We start from the raw sequence: 12,097 nt of genomic DNA on the forward strand, positions 1-12,097 counted from the left end.
AAAAAAAATTATGAGCAGCTAGGAAATCATTGAGATTAGAGCAGAAACTGTGAATTCCTAACAGTTGCTTTTTGGTAGCCTTGAGGGACAAAGTGGCAGGAAACCATTTGTCAGCTGTACCCAGTTCTTGTTTAGTGTAAGTAACGCCTCAGTAAACAGAGCAGTGAGTCTATATCCTTGAATTGGTATTGAAAAGACTTTAGGTAAATACTTCAAATAGGATAACTGGATCTCACACTTTAAGAAAATTCTTTAGAAGTTAAGGGATATATATTCCATGGAGTACTACTCTGCAATCAAAAAGGAGGATATTGTGTCCTTTGGGACAAAATGGGTGAAACTGGAGGGTGATTATGCTTAGTGAGGTAAGTAAGAGATGAAAGACAACTACCTTATGGTTACACTCAGATGTGGAATCCAGAGAGCTGGTTCACAGGAACTTGCCAAACAAAAATCCAAACAAAACAGACACAAGCAAACGGTAAGACTTATACAAGCTCTGGTGGTTTATCTTTGGGAGGTGGGAGGGTGGGGCATGGAGCTCTGGTGGTGGGTATGGTGTGGAACCAGACACTGTAATCTTAAAGTCTTGTAGCAAACTATCAATAACAAAATAAAACAATCCTGTAGACATCTCGACACATCTTTTGATAAAGGTGCACCGAAGCAGATTCCCAGCAGTGAGGCTCCCCCACCCACATCTGCCCAGTACTTCTTCCTCCTTGTCTTTTTGGGGAGTAGCCGTCCTCACTGGTGAAATTTTGTTTTGCCTTAATTTGGCACTTGAACCTTTTTCTTTGTGTAAGCTTTGGTTGAAGGCAATTCCTGCTTGTGCTATAGAAGTCAAGAAAAACTAACAGCTTAGTCTGTGAACCCGGATCATGGTGTTAGGTAAGTGCCCTAAATTCAGACAGTCCTCTGGCTTTGTCGGGACTTTGAATAGCTCACAAGTGACACACAGACAGAGGCCGCTGTAGTGCGTCCCAGAGGTGCTGGCAGTCAGGGTTCAGTGGCTGGGGGCCTCAGCAACACCCACTCTCTGCAGGGGACTCAGCCAGGGACTTGCCAGTGTCACCCCAACCGGGCTGAGATCCAGGCACAGCACTTGGCACCTGGCTGCCCTGGGTCCCTTCTGGTTTCCAGCAGTGAACAGATAAATCCATGTTCTTTTCTGTCACCCAGCCATTTTTGTGTAGAATACTACAATGTATGTGTAATTTGCAGAGCAGAAAATTGAAGTTCTGCGGGGACAGGAAATGCTCTGAGGAGACAAGAAATGCCCTGAGGGGACAGGAAATGTCCTGAGGAGACAAGAAATGCTCTGAGGAGACAAGAAATGCCCTGAGGGAACAGGAAATGCCCTGAGGGGACAGGAAATGCCCTGAGGAGACAAGAAATGCCCTGAGGGGACAGGAAATGCTCCGAGAGGACAGGAAATGCCCTGAGGGGACAGGGAATTCTCAGAGTGGACAGGAAATGCTTTGAGGAGACAGGAAATGCATCCAGTGTCCTGTGACTCAGTAATCATGGAGACAGAATCCTAGTGCAGGTCCACCTGACTTCTACATATTAACTTTTCCCCAAGCCACTGCATGCACATTTTTTATTGATACTTCATACTATAGGTATGTATTTTATTATAACTTTTTAATGATTTAGTAATGATGAACAAGACTATAAGATCACAGGGCTACAATACCACACAGTTCCCACCACCTGAGTTCCGTGTCCCCTCCCCTCCATTGGAAGCTTCCCTGTTCTTTATCCCTCTGGGAGCCTGGACCCAAATTCTTTATGGGGAGCAGAAGGTGGGAGTTCTGGCTTCTTTAATTGCTTCTCCGCTGGACATGGGTGTTGGCAGGTGGATTCATACTTCCAGCCTGTCTCTGTCTTTCCCTAGTGGGGTAGGGCTCTGGGGAGGGGAGGCTCCAGAACACATGGGTGAGGGCGTCTGCCCGGGAAGTCAGGATGGAATCATGGTAGCATCTGCAACTTGGTGGCTGAAAGGCAGTAAGATATAAAGCGGGACAATTTGTTTAATAAACAGAAACCCAAAGGTAGAAATAGAGCAGATGAAACTAGGGGTCTTTGTGTGGGAAGAAGCTAGGAAGTCTATTTAAGGTATAGTCCATGTGGCCTATTGAATGTACTAATTTTTGCCTGAGCCTGATAGCTAACATGCAGGTGGCCGCAAGTTTTGTCTGGGAAGATGGTGTCAGAGTTGAGACTAGGACCAGAAAGCTGCGTTAGGGCAGAGAGTAGCTCCCAACATGAGGAAAGTATATAAACAACATGAACTGTTTCCCCATCATCTTGCCCCAGGGCCCGTGTCTGTTCACATTCAGCACAGGAGCCTGTGTGACCTGAGTCCCTGTCAGTCTGAGCTCACAGGCCATGCTCACATGGCCAGTAAAAAGGAAGGAAGGAAGGAAGGAAGGAAGGAAGGAAGGAAGGAAGGAAGGAAGGAAGGAAGGAGAATGAAAGCACATACATAAACACACGAGTCTGAGTTTGTTTTATAGCCCTGACGCCAGAGGCCACTGTGGTCCTGGCAGAGTGACCCGCTTCACTCCCGGCTGGGCACAACTTCACACACTGTGTGTGTGTCTGCTTTTGCTGCATGTTAGTATGATTGTAAGTCGCATGTGTTCTGCTGCTGAGAGAGCCCAGGGCTTTAGGGGCAAGGAATGTCCACCTGGCTCGTGGTTCCTGACCTTGACAGGAGAGATTCAGCTTGAAGATTTAAGGGCTAGGAAGCACAAAAAGCCAGGTTGCCGACTTTTCTCCTCCCTCCCTCCCTCCCTCCCTTCACCTCTCCCTTTCTTCTCCTCCTCCTCCTTTTTTTGTTTTTGTTTTTGTTTACCAGAACTCTATTAAACGCTGGTGTCTGGTGGCCTTTGAGTTTAAACCTGGAAACTTTGGTGCCACAGGCATGAAAGCCTCTCTGCATAACCCCTAGGCTATCTCCTCAAAACTGCAGGCGTGTCACACAACCAATCCTAGGAGGTCTTGTTCTGTTAAATTTTATTTTGACAGTTTGGTTTATGGGATCATCATGTTGTAGAAAACTAAAGCACAGTATAATGAAACTACGTGTATTTAAAGATGGAAGAAACTGAATCTTAAACCCAGGAGCCCTTCCTGCCTCTCTGTAATGACTGAAACTCTAGGCGGCTCTCCTTGTCCTGACCTGGTAGCGGCTGGCTATAGCACACAGAGCACATGAGTGCTGTTCAGAGATCAGGCCCAGGCATCTCCTAGCAGTTTCCATAAGTAGAACAGCATGATTCTAGTGACTGTGTTAGGTAATTAAGCACTCGGGAACGTGTCTGAAGTGTCAAGGCTGCCTGAAAAGTAGTTTACTTGTTTTGAAAACTATTTTACCTGGGGAAAGGAGCCCTCAAGTTGGCCTTCACCAGCTCAGACACACAGGAGGATGCCGGGAACGCCTGTCTCACACTTCGATCAGTGTGGCGAGGCCCATTTATTCAGTCAGGTTTTGCAGTGATTATTTTATGCTGCTGCAGGCACTATTAAGTGCAGTGCGGGAGTAATTCCAGCACTCCCGAGAACACTGGTTTAATAAAAATATAAACTCACAGTAGATTTTGGGGACCTACTGGGTCAGACTAGAGGTCACCTAGGGCTAACAGAGGGCAGGGCCAGAGTGCACTACGTTGAGGAGGGAAAGTCCGTGCGTGTGATTATATCACACAACCCAGGAGGCACTTTCCTGTCTTCCTGAGTAAATGATGACTTTCTCAGTGTTTATGTGGCAACACAGAGTTCTCTGATAAAACTGTGGCTGCTTTTGCCTGGTCCCCACCAGGGTTACTGCTGGGGCTTGGGGCCTACACAGCCCCAGCTCCCAGGGACCATGCACTCTGTTTCCTCCCTCTTTCTCTTTCTTTCTCTCTTGATTTTATCTTATTTAGTTTTTTACTTTTATGATGGACAGAGGAGAGTGGAGTGGGTGAGAGGGCGGGTGGGCAGGCGGGCTGGAGGCAGCTGTGGCAGTGCCTCACCCCATGTGAGGCTGGCTCCCTGCAGGTGGAGACTCAGGGCCTGAGTGTCTGGAGATGTGCGGCGGCCTCTACAGATGCACCACCACCCTGTCCCAGCTGTGTCTCTTTCAGTCAAGAAATAATTGAGGGTGGGGAGACAGCATGATGGGTATGCAGACAGACTCTCACGCCTGAGGCTCCTGAGTCCCAGGTTCAATCCCCCGCACCCTCATAAGCCAGAGCTGAGCACGGCCCTGGGGTTTCTCTCTGTGTCTCTCTCTGTCTGCATCTCTCTCAAAAATAAAATAAATAAAATATTTAAAATATAAAATAAATAAAATATTCGCAGTAGCGAAGCAGGTTAAGCATAGGTGGCACAAAGAGCAAGGACCGGCTTAAGGATCCCGGTTTGAGCCCCCGGCTCCCCACCTGCAGGGGAGTCGCTTCACAGGCGGTGAAGCAGGTCTGCAGGTGTCTGTCTGTCTCTCCCCTCTCTGTCTTGCCCTCCTCTCTCCATTTCTCAATGTCTTATCCAACAACGATGACATCAATAACAACAACAATAACAACTACTACAATAAAAAAGGCAACAAAAAGTAAAATAAATAAATACAAGATTTTAAAAATAAATAAAATATTTAAAAAAGAAATATTTGAGAACAGCAATAAATTGTGGTTTCAAAGAATAAATTATCTTTCTACAATGGGAAAGTTTTTTTTTTTAATACCAGTCATTCAATATACAAAATAAACAACAATATTTAAAATTCAGTAATTACAGTGACTGGGCAGTGGCACACCTGGTTGAGCGCACACATCACAGCGCACAAGGACCCAGGTATGAGCCCCTGGTCCCCACCTGCAAGGGGAAAGCTTCATGAGTGGTGAAGCAGGGCTGCAGGTGTCTCTCTGCCTCTCTCTCTATCACCCCTTAGCTCTTGATTTCTGTCTGTCTCTATCCAATAAATAAATAAAGATAATTAAAAAATTTTAAAGTCAGTAATTTTATAGAGTCCAGGTGGTGGCACACTAGATTGAGCAAACACGTTACCATGTTCAAGGATCCAGGTTCAAGCCCCAGCTCCTGCAGGGATGAGGCTGACGAGTGGTAATGCAGGGCTGCAGGAGTCTCTCTGCCTCTCTTCCTCCTCATCTTCCCTTTCTATCTGCCCTCCCAGTTTCTTTCTGTCCAATCAAGTAAAAAATAATAAAAAAATAAAGGGGAAAATGTTTACCTAGACTGATGGCCATGCCAGCTTCCCCTTTACTTATTTATTAGATAGAGACAGAAACTGAGGCGGGAGGGAGGATTGAGACAGAAAGAGAGACACTTGCCTCACCAGTCACACAGCTTCTCCCTGCAGGTGTGAAGAGCAGGGCTGGAATCTGGACTCTTGCGTCTTGCAGCACGTCTGCTCGCCAGGTGCCCACCCTCCTTGCCCACAGTTTTGCCTTATGACATTACTATATGCAGTTGTTAAATACAGCTCTGGGGCAGGGAGAGAGCATGATGCAAAAAGATGCTCACGTCTGAGGCTCTGAGGTCCCAGGTTCAGTTCCCTGCACCGCCACCAGCCACCACTGAGCAGAGTCCTGTGCTTTCTCTCTCTCATCAAAATAAAATGGGGAAATGGCATATTTAAAAATAAAGCTCTGCACTTCATAATTATTTGTCAATAAAGACCATAAAACAAATACAATGGTCACTTCTATTGTTATGGCGTTGTATATGCTTACTAAGTTGTTTCTTATATTTATTTATTTATTTGCCTCCAGGGTTAGCAAAAACACTGGGGCTCAGTGCCGGCACCATGAATCCACTGCTCCTGGGGGCCGTTCTTCTTCCCCCCCTTTTGTTGCCCTTGTTGTTGTAGCCTTGTTGTGGTTATTATTGTTGTTGTTGATGTCGTTTATTGTTGGACAGGACAGAGAAAAATGGAGAGAGGAGGGGAAGACAGAGAGGGGGAGAGAAAGACAGACACCTGCAGACCTGCTTCACTGCCCGTGAAGTGACTCCCCTGCAGGTGGAGAGCCGGGGGCTCAAACCGGGAACCTTACGCCAGTCCTTGCGCTTTGCACCATGTGTGCTTAACCTGCTGCTCTACCACCCAACCCCCACTAAGTTCTTTCTAAATTTTAATGAATTTCCACCTTGAATACTGTTGTCTATCATTCATTATAGACAAGAGACAATCTTCCCAAGAGCTCGGAAAAAAGGAAAACACCTGCCAATGGAGTTCAGCTTTAAAACCCAAACACAATGGATCAGTACATACATTTAAAATGCCGATAAAGGAAAATACAACTAATTCAGTTGGACACAATCCACTTACTATATTTGTGTATATTTAGGTTGCTGGCAGAGTGTAGAACTTGGAAACCTGAAGCCCCACGTGCCTTCTCTAGCACTACATATCCAAACTTGGCAGTTCTCTGGTCCCTCTCTTTTTCTTCTCCCTCTCTCTCTGGTAAAAGTCAGTACATAAATTATAGTCATTAAGAAAGAAAAAGCTTCTAGGGCTCTGAGCTGGGGCTTAGCAAATGGGAGGCTTGTTACATCTGGTTATTTAGGACAGCTGAATAGGCAAAGGGGCAAAGATGGGCTCATCATGATGGCAGGAGCCAGGAGTCCATGTTACCAGCACTCAGCTACACGGGTTCGAGCTCTGGGGAAGCAGCTTGGTGGGTTCTGGGGAGAAGGCGAGCAGGCCAGGGCAGCAGAAGCAGAGAGCGTTTCCTGCCAGACACTCGCTTAAATAAACTTTTTACATACCTGCCTCCTGTGTGGGTCTGTGTAAGCCTGGAGTGCACTCATCACTGACACCAGCTCTATGCTAATTACATTCATGTCCGGACAAGAAATCCTTATGTGTTCACATAATTATTAATAGCTCAGAATTTATTTTAATCTAAATTGTGTTTCTCCTAGACTACAGAAACACATATCTTCAGAGGTTAGTACTGACCGTACACATCTCAGTAACACCCCAGAGGATGACTATCGTTGGTCAGACTTTCAGTTTTTCTTAGAATTTTTCCATTCAAGATAATAGTAAGGCCTAGCCCTGCTTGTCTATGATGAGTACCATGACTCCCAGCATTTCATTCCTATTATTTTGTTTAATCCTCATTAGAATGCTGTGAGGCAAACACCATCACTGTCCTCATTTTTCAGATAAGGAATTTGATTATGCAACATACTCAAGCTTGCACAGTTCAGCGAGCCAAGACTTTAATAGGAGACTTGTGAGCCCAGCAACTGTGCTCCTGGCCGGGACCCCCTGTGACACCACGTGAGCCTTCTTTTGTGCTTTCGTGCTTTGAGCATGCCCTGAATGCTGTGGACTGACTGTGCTCTATGCTTGGTCCTGAGAACGAACCTGGGGGGACTCAAGTCTCCTGACATGCACGGTGTAGACACCGTGTAGACTCCTGACATGCACGGTGTAGTGAGTATCCAAGATGTGAGGATCCAAGCCGAAGCTAAAGACAGGAATCTAACTCTGGAGTACACGGTGGGGCTCATTCCTTAGAGAAGATGCCAGAAAAAGGTCTCTGCAAGAAAGTGATAATGAAGTCGAGATTAGGTGGATCAGGAAAAGTCAGTGAGGCATGAGGAAGAATGCAGCAGGCCTTGGGCCTTGGGGAAAGCATAGCCAAGTGCTGGGGTCACATGACCAACCCTGGGCGGGCAACACACATGCCAGGCTCACAGTGCCATGAAAAGTCCCTTTCTCGCTCTCCCTTTGCTCTTACTCTAGACCCATGAAATACTCCCTTTAAGTGTGGCTGCACAGAGAATTTGTCAGTAAGAAAGCAATGATTTTGGGGAATGATGAGAGTCATTTCTCCCTGCAAAGTCAGGAATTCTCCTGTGTATCACTCTCTGGGATATTTTCTTCTTCTTACCAAATGTTTAACCCCACACTAGCCAAAAAGCAGACTGAATTCTTGAATGTAATGATCTCAACTCCACCTCAAGTTCCCAAGCAGCTCCAGCCTGACTGACTTCCATTTGTAAGCACAAGTCTTCCTCTCTTGGCTCTCATTCATGAACTTCTGCTGACAGGAAAGGCAGAGTGAGAGAACCGTGGGTTTTCACGGAGAAGAGTGATTTGGTGTGTGTAGGATCCATGCTTGCTCCCATCACTTTGACTGGACAGAAGGTGCATCTGGGAAGAGAGTCTGAAAGAAGTCCTGGTTTGGATGTTTAGGGAATAAGACAGAAACCGCTTTGTCTGAGCGGTCATGTGCCAAGTGAGTAATGCTGAGATCCTGTTGCAGTGTGAGACTGTGTGAGCGAGTGTTCCCCACTCCAGGCATGGAAACGAGACTGAGCTCATAATATTTATTTCTGCTCTGGAGTGCCTTTGCAGACCTGAAACATCTGAACTAACAAAAAGGCCTCCAGCGCCTAATGGAAGCCAGCTGCTCTGAGGACTGCGTTCCTACGTGTGTGAGTGTGTGTGTGTGTGTGTGTGTGTGTGTGTGTGTGTGTGTGTGTGTTGGATGGGCCAGCTTCGTATTTATTCACTTGCAGGCCCTCTGGAGAAGGGGCACGTTCAGGCCAGCTGGAATGCCAAGGGTCTTCTGCTGGACATTCGTTAACGTGAAGTGTTAGTTCATGTCAGAGTATCTTCTCAGAGCACAGCTGAGAGCCACAGAGGACCAGAGGGTGGGCTGTTAGGAGCAGTGACGCTGTGGGAGGCCACGTCCACAGTGAACGATAGGTGTTTCCGCCAACATGGAATAGTGACTTATTATCAGACACGGTGACTGCACTGAAGCTGGCGTCGCCTGAGTTTGCCTGGATCTTTGCTGTTAGTGATCATACACCAGCAAGAGGCTGACCACGGCTAATGCAAAGGCCATTTTCAGCTCCTGGGCCCAGCTCCTTCTTATCCTTTATTACTTGACACTTGTCTTTCCAGGTTGATTGAATGGACTAGCAGAGAACTTAAATTTTACCCATTGGGAAACAACCCAGAATTTCTTTCAGAATACTTATTTTTTTCCTCCTCTTTCCCAAACCCCTTGATTCATTTCACTAAACAGACCTGACCCTGGGGATCCTGTGTGGTGAGCCTCTGCGGGGCCTGCCAGCCAGGCCAGGAGCTTGTGTGACTGTCTGCCATGATGAGAGGGTTAAGTGGGTGTCGGAGAGGCTGGTCAAAAATACCCTCGGGGACAGCCATGGGCTTTCAAAGGGGCAAGCAATCAGGAGCAAGATCCAAGGTACTCCCTACGGGGAATAACGTTTGATTTTTATTATTATTTTTTTAATCACAGTGACTCTCAGCTTTGGCTATTCGGTTTCTGAGGTCAGACCTGGGGCTTCTCAAATGCAAGCCCAGGAAATACTGCTGTCTCTTAGTCCAGGAGTGATGTCTGAGCCCTGGGATTGGAGCAGGAGCTACGGGGGAGGCTTTCTACAAGACGTGAGCCCATGGCATGAACGAGCTACTGCTTCTCTCACCTGAGTCCTCTTTAGGCTCATCTACTTCTACGAATGCCAAGAGAAACAAGATTTAAATGAAGAGAGAAAATGGAACATAAAAGAACAGGAGACGTTCGTGTTGATCTATGGAAAGCTAACCCCTGACGGCAGATGGGTAACACTTCTCTTCCCACGTGAAATAAAAGAAAATTGCATTCAGCGTGGGGGTAGATAGCATAATGGCTAGGCAGAGACTTGCATGCCTGAGGCTCCTAAGCCCCAGGTCCAATCCCACACACCACCCCAAGTCAGAGCTGAGAAAAATGCATTCATATACAAAACTCACAAGGGTAACACTTCAATGCTAGATTTTTGTTAATTGCAGGGAAGATGGGACCTGCTTAAAGATGACTGATCAGGCTTTACTTACAAACCACTTGCACTAGAAATTCAAACCTGTAAATATTGGGAAAATCTGGATACCATGAACATGCCTTGGTCTCTGGTGGTCTGGAGCGCTGACTAGAGGTGGTCAGACTGGCCATAAGAAACCTCTGTGTGGGAGGGTCTCACAGCAGCCCTCACGGTGCCAGTGAAGGTGCTTTCTGAGTCAAAGGGAATCAAGGGTAGCGGAGAGGCCGGAGTCATGACTGGCTTCAGCTGGTCGCTGGCTTGTGGAAGTAAGGATGCTGCCAACATTCCTCAAGTTGCAGGCTACCGGCCATTGACAGTGCAGAGACAGGGGTGGCAGGATGTGGGCAGTGGTCTTCAGACAGTGGCACATGGGGCCTCAGGTTCCTGTGGGGCCCCGCCATACAGGATAGACAGCTCAAGAGCAACGCACAAGAGGAACTGCAGAGACGACATTGAAAAATATTGGTAGGGAGTCGGGCTGTAGTGCAGCGGGCTAAGCGCACCTGGTGCAAAGCACAAGGACCAGCATAAGGATCCTGGTTCGAGTCCCCGGCTCCCCACCTGCAGGGGAGTCACTTCACAGGTGGTGAAGCAGGTCTGCAGGTGTCTGTCTTTCTCTCCCCCTCTGCCTTCCCCTCCTCTCTCCATTTCTCTCTGTCCTACCCAACAACAACGACAACAATATTAACTACAACAATAAAACAACAAAGTCAACAAAAGGGAATAAATAAATAAATAAATAAAAATTTTGAAAAAGAAAAAATATTGGTGACACGCTGTTTTACAAGACTTGTCATAGACGTGCATTTCCCACCCATCCCTCATGGTGTCAGGACAGTTCACCCCCGCCTACACCATCTCCCTTCACTGCAGAGAGCCTCGTCCCCAAGCTCTGCCTACACCCCACCCCGCCCACTGGTGTGCTCATGCCTGCTGACACAGGCCAATGACTGGTCCCTCTGTCACTGTATATTTTTCTGTCCTTGTCCAAAAATGAGAGTTACCTGGAAGAACTTACTCCCATGCCTCAGATTCCCCTGCACTCATTTAAAACCACTCGATCAAGGAGCCGGAGCACTTTCCTTACAGAGCTCCAAGTCCACTTTGGGGAATCCCACAGGAGTCCGACCACCACACTCCCATCAAAAACTTGTTTTGTTAAGGTCAGTAATGACTTATGAGATGCTTGTTACCACATGGGCACAGTTTGCCATTGTTCTGTGACAGACATGACTTCCACCGCCAGCTGGGGTCCTCTGCCATCACTGTCCACGGGTCCTCAACACCCAAACTCCCCTCCTCCTGCCCCCACACATCCTTGGCCTTGCTGCAGCCAACCACAGCTGGTCCACATGTCACCTGTGTTTTTCACGCTTCTTGTCTCACCTGTGGGTCAGGTCAGCTAAGATTTACCCCTCTCCTTCTAACTGATTCGTCTCAGCAGGGTCCTTTCAAGTGTCATCTGAGGTGTGGCACAGAAGACGAGTGAGTAGTGGACAGTAGTCACTGTGTGTGAGCAACATGGCCGCCTTGACCACTTACCTGTCACTGGGCTTATACCCAGAGACTGCAGAAGAGAGTCCTTGGTTTTCATCATGTGCAAGAGGAAAACACCCTTAAGAAATACACTTTAGGGTCAGGTGGGGGCTCACCCAGTAGAGTGCGAACATTAGCCGTGCTTGCAGACCCAGGCACAGGGGCAAGGGCCCTACCTGCAGGGAGGTAGATTCAGGAGTGGCGAGCAGTGCTGTAGGCATCTCCTCTCTGCCCCCCTCTGCCTCCCGCTTCTTCTCTATCTGCATCACACACTCTATCAAAGTGACAGGAAGCAATGTCGCCTGGGGACAGCGGAATGTGCAGGCTGTGATTTCCAGAGACAACCATGGTGTCAAAAATGAAAAACAAAGAAGAGAATATACTTTTTTTTCTCAACTTCAATACCCAGAAGTAAACTTTCATTATTTTTAATTTTTTTATATTTTGCTTTATTTATTTTTGATAGATGCAGACAGAAATTGAGAGGGAAGGGGGAGATAGAGAGGGAGAGAGACAGACACCCGCAGATTTGCTTCACCACTCATGAAGCTTTCCCCCTACAGAGGAGGAGCACGGCTTGAACCTCAGTCCTTCCTTGTACACCTGTGAAAGTCCATCAATAGCAACACAATAACAGTACAGGATGGACCCCAGACTCTCAATCAGATAGATCAGCCAGGCAGGACATCAATAAGGAAATAAGAGA

At 47.2% G+C, this 12,097-nt stretch overlaps 2 long non-coding RNA genes across 2 annotated transcripts; one reads left to right on the forward strand and one right to left on the reverse strand.

The window, feature by feature from the left end:
• Nucleotides 1-7,447: 7,447 nt before the first annotated feature.
• LOC132540692 (uncharacterized) lies at nucleotides 7,448-11,744 on the reverse strand. Its single transcript, XR_009551858.1, has 4 exons — nucleotides 11,568-11,744; nucleotides 9,932-10,293; nucleotides 9,062-9,242; nucleotides 7,448-7,559 (listed from the first exon to the last, which is right to left on the reverse strand). It is a non-coding gene; the product is annotated as an uncharacterized LOC132540692 (long non-coding RNA).
• Nucleotides 8,506-9,856, forward strand: LOC132540691 (uncharacterized). Its single transcript, XR_009551857.1, has 3 exons — nucleotides 8,506-8,824; nucleotides 9,060-9,239; nucleotides 9,379-9,856. It is a non-coding gene; the product is annotated as an uncharacterized LOC132540691 (long non-coding RNA).
• Nucleotides 11,745-12,097: the final 353 nt, after the last annotated feature.

Source organism: Erinaceus europaeus, chromosome 10 (genome assembly GCF_950295315.1).
Source record: "Erinaceus europaeus chromosome 10, mEriEur2.1, whole genome shotgun sequence".
Classification (NCBI taxonomy): domain Eukaryota; kingdom Metazoa; phylum Chordata; class Mammalia; order Eulipotyphla; family Erinaceidae; genus Erinaceus; species Erinaceus europaeus.